Source organism: Aphelocoma coerulescens, chromosome 13 (assembly GCF_041296385.1).
Source record: "Aphelocoma coerulescens isolate FSJ_1873_10779 chromosome 13, UR_Acoe_1.0, whole genome shotgun sequence".
NCBI classification, from domain to species: Eukaryota; Metazoa; Chordata; class Aves; order Passeriformes; family Corvidae; genus Aphelocoma; species Aphelocoma coerulescens.
In genome coordinates this window covers 4,627,783-4,632,434 of record NC_091027.1, presented here as the reverse complement: position 1 = coordinate 4,632,434, position 4,652 = coordinate 4,627,783, and the positions used below count along the sequence as shown (strand labels likewise).

The following is a 4,652-nucleotide window of genomic DNA, read 5'->3' as shown; positions in this document are numbered from 1 at the left end:
TAATAAAACCAGCTGCCAACTATTTTGAAAAATAAACTGCCTAAGTTGGATTCCTGTTAGGCAATCAGCTTTAATCCTCTGGAGAAAGGGTGAGCAGCTTTGTTCCTCTTTGTTGAAGTCTGGGTTAACCTCCTTTATTTCTTGGGCTGTAATAATTTGGTTTTATAAAGAAAGCCTTCCATGTGCTGAAAGCTCTGCTTGGACACAGGGCACTTCCCAGCTCCCAGGGCAGTTGGTTTGTGTGTTTGGGTACCTCTTTAACCACCCAGCTCTGACCTTTATGAAGATGCTGAATACCACTCGGAGAGCAGTTTCACAGTTACCTTGAGCTGGCCTAAATCAGCACAACGCCAAGAGGACTGGTCCTGCTCTCCTATCTCTGTCTGGAGCCAGGTCTTTTGGAAAAGTAAGGATCATTTGGAGCATGGCTTCACAACAACCTAAGCTAGTCTGTGCTGGGACTGGCACAGCTTCTAGCTGTGCATTCCCTCCATGCTCATCGTTGGATCAGAGTTCACAAAACTAATGACTTTTTTCTTTTTGTATTGTTAATTTTCTGCCACCTTTGTGACCTGAACTGGGTGATGCAGGAGGGAGTCCAAAGAGTGCTTTTTCCTGTGCCAAGAACGAAATGGAATGTGCACAGGAGTTCAATAACTATTAGGATAGAACTTGACAAAGAGGGTATGAGACTGTCAGCAAGAGAAACACGTCTGATCCAGTCAGCTGGGCTAGGACTTTCCTGCTTTGGTTTTCCAGTATATTTGCAAACACACTCGTATTTGCTTTTCGTTGTTTAAACACCCCTCTTTCTTGTCTGGGACAGGTCTGCCCCCTGCTCTGGCAGCTGACAATGCATTTCCTTCTGCTTCGAGTCCTCACAGACTCCCCAGGGTTGCCAGTACACAGAGAAGAGGGTTGCTAGAGGCACTTTCACACCTACTAATGGAAGAGTCATCAAAACTGGTCTCTGGGGAGAATGATTTCTCCTTGAAAGTGAAAAGAGTTAAATCATGGTGGGTACTTCCTGACACGAAGTTCAGCCCATGAGAAGAGAATGCTGGAGTGGAGGGAGTTGTCACATTATTATTGTGGACTATACCCACCTTCTGAACACTCTGCTCGCTTCTTTCTGTCTCACACGAATATGCACGTATCTTTTGCAAGACTTGCAGCTGTTTACTACAGGATTTGTCCACAAAAACAGTCCAGCCTCCCTGTTTCCCCTCCAAACCCTGGACTGTGAGATAATTGCTGCAGCAAAAGAATTAAGGCTCTTGCTGGAAGAGAAAAACTCTCTCGTTTGCATGGGAGTTCCAGGCAGGACTTGGGTAATAGGCTAATACCCATCAACACATTTTTGATGTCACTGTGCTGTTCCCCTCTACTTGAGCTGACAGCTGATGGCAGAACTTGGCTGCATCTCCCCTGCGTTGAGAGGAGTTTGGATGTCAGATGCAGGGAGATGGGGCAAGCTTGAGCAGCCAGCCGTGAGCAGAGCGAAGCAGTGAGGAATGACTCTCTGCTCCAGGGCGTGAGGTGCCATTGCGAGCCTGACCTTTTGAATACAAAGCATTTGTCAGAAATCCAGAGAAAAACGAGCTGAACCAGTCAGAGTGGCTCTGCCGTTCTTTTAGGGGAAGCTCATGTATTTAAGCAGACACACCTACCCCCAGGCCTGACCCAGACACTGTATGCAAGGATCTCTGATGATACTGGAGGCCCCGCGTTCACTCCAGGTAGCAGGAGAAACAAACCTCACACCCTTGTGTGGGCTCTTTGCTCATTCCAGCTGGGAGTCCAGTAACTCCCAGTCTAGCCAGGGCAAGTTGTAAAAGGGTAACAAGATGTTAAAGGCACCATGAGATGGGTGCAGACAGCTCTACTAAAAGGTGTGTGAATCCTAAATACCCTGTCCTGCATCTTGGAGTTTCGGTGCTCGGTGTCTGACACACAGCCAGCCTCTCTCACAGGGTGACTCCCAGAGCCGCCACTTTCCAATGCAGATCTCCCAAAATCTCATACCTGGAGCTCTGGACTCCCAGTGACCGAATCCCCTGTGATATTCTCCCACAGACAACCCTGTGTACCAGGTCCTCACAGCCATGCAGGTTCTCAGCCTCACACCTTGGTGGTCATGGCAGGAGGATGAGGATGTGAATGGCAGCTCAGGGTCAGGAGAGGGCAGTGAAGTTTATGCACCCTATAATCCTCATCAGAGGCACTTTTGTGCACCACAGCTGAGAGTTCTGTCCATCCAGATCTGGAGATCTGATACACGACATGCATCTTCCCACGTGTGAGAGGTCACAGGCTGTTCTGTGCGGCAGGATGAGTAGGATGAACCCTCCTGACACTCCACCATGCCGAGTATGCTTTTCCCAGGAGCATTTCTTCCCTCCGTTATTAGATCTGCTTTAAGCTGCACCCTCAGTAACCTCCCAGGGGCGCTTGGAAACCTGCCCAGGTTGCACACCGTGGAATAAGACATCAGCACATTCCAGCGGCACTTTTATTCTAACTCTGCTCCCCTCCCTAAGCCATCCGCGCACGCACATCTCCTCTGCGGATTCAGGAAGGCAGAACTCCGACTGGGAAGGACCCCCTCCTGTTTCCTGCGCCTTTCTCCAGCAGCAGACAGAACCATTTGGCTTCCGAGCCACCCTCGAGTCCCGCGGGGCTGCCTGAGCGGGGTGGGATGAAGAACCAGCGGGATGATGAGCCGGTGGAGCGGAGAGTCGGGTCCTGGCTGTCGCTCCGTGCTCGGCCCCGACATCTAGTGGAACAATTCCTCTAAAGCACCTCCAGCTGAGCAGGAAAGATCAGGCTTTGATTCCCTGCAAAGCTCGACGGAGCAACCATTCGTCTGTACGGTCGTTTCTTTTACTGCACTTAACACTGCCAAAGGATTCGTTGCGGAAAAAAGGAGGAGGTCGCTGCGTGAACAAAGAGGATGCACTTTGGGTAGCAGTTTTCACTTTTTCCTCCAAATCTGAAATTCTTTTTGCTGTCAGGTGAATGGTCTTCTCGTTGCAGCAGTGACAAACATCAGTTTCACAGTTACTTCTTGATTAACACCATTAAATGAAAACCAACTGTGATACAATCCCAAGAGACCATAGGGTAAAACTGTCAGGGAACTCATAATAAACCCTGTGAAAGATGCAAAATTGCTATGGGCTAAATTTTCCACCCGGCTTCTCAGAACACAGCTGTGCCACACGTAAGTACCACTGCTTGCACATGCAACCCTTGCTCTGTTTTCACAGGTGAGAAAGGAGCTCTCAGTGCACAGGAACATTTTGTCAATATAAACCAGATTTTTCAACTGCTCGGCTGGAAGTGATGCACATAATTGTCTTTCGTAAGGAAATACATAAAAACCTCATGGCAGCTGAGAGGCCAAATGCGGTTTTTTGCTCTTGGAAAGTTGTTGAATGTTTGTGATGCATTTTGTGTAGGAGCTGAAAGCATTACAGTGACAGTGACAACGAAGATGACCAGCTGTTGTTGAGGTACAACAGGAATCTCTATTCGATTTAGAGACTCTGCATTTGTGGTGCTTGATCACCAGCACAGACAAATTGAGTTTCCCATGCCCAGACAGCCCTGCATGGGGCTGGGTCTGAGAGGTTCATGCCCTCCCACATGCAAGTCAGATCTTTACAAAGGCCAAACCTCATTCTTTTACATTCTTCCAACAGGGGCAGGAATGCCTTACATGGCCCCAGGAATTTCTATCCCAAGATTGGAATATTCCTCAGAGATGTACTTCAAGGTGCCTGGCCACCTGACTGACTGGCCCTGGGGCAAGTTACTGCCCATCGTCTGACCCTGCCTGTGAGGCACACCTTACTTCATCTCTAATGCCAACAGAGTTGGTTACTGGGCTGTGCTGATTGTTGGCAACGTATTAGACTGCTTCTGGTTGCATGTCTGGACCTTACAAGTCTGATCTGAGACAGTTGAAGTCGAATCAGAGCCAAAGCTTTTGTACTCTTTGAGTCTGCTACTTGATTCTTCATGAAATTCAGGGGAGAGGCAGTGTCAGAGAGCTCCTGCAGAACAGGGACATCTCTGCTGTTAATGTGCTGGGCAGTGCCTCTGTCTCAGGGCCAGGGCTTCTCCTGGAGGGTTTATTTAGAATTTGCACAGTTTGATCACTGCACAAGTCTTAAACAAGGAACTAATTGAGATTTTAATAAATGGTCACTGCATGCTAATTGAGTACCCGCTTGATTATTTAAAGATATTATGTGAAGTTTGTGTAATTGGTTACATTGGTATTAAATTAGCATATAAAATCTCCTGCAACTCTCTTATGATTTAATGAGGCTGTTATAGTGCGTGAATAAAACGGTGATTGATGAGTGAAAACCTCTTTTCCGAGCACTGAGATTGTTTAATAAGGTCAGAAATATTTCTGACATGTACTGAGTTACTCATGTTATGCAGGTCACTTTTTGACAACAGAGTGACCCATGTGTATAATGAGGACTTTGGGTTTGAAGTGGATTCCTAACTAACCCAGCATGTGACTGGATTTGGACCTGCAGTCTCACAGCAGTTCACGAAAAAAAGAGAGGTCACTACTCTGTCCTGGCTGAACTCCTCTCTTTTTAATTGTCAAGCACTGAAATGAACTGAGCTGT

The 4,652-nt window shown here is 47.5% G+C and overlaps 1 long non-coding RNA gene across 1 annotated transcript; it reads left to right on the top strand.

Annotated features, from left to right (window-relative positions):
- The first annotated feature begins 2,826 nt into the window (after positions 1 to 2,826).
- On the top strand, positions 2,827 to 4,377 carry LOC138118203 (uncharacterized). The gene is made up of 2 exons (XR_011155034.1): positions 2,827 to 3,223; positions 3,705 to 4,377. It is a non-coding gene; the product is annotated as an uncharacterized lncRNA (long non-coding RNA).
- Positions 4,378 to 4,652: the final 275 nt, after the last annotated feature.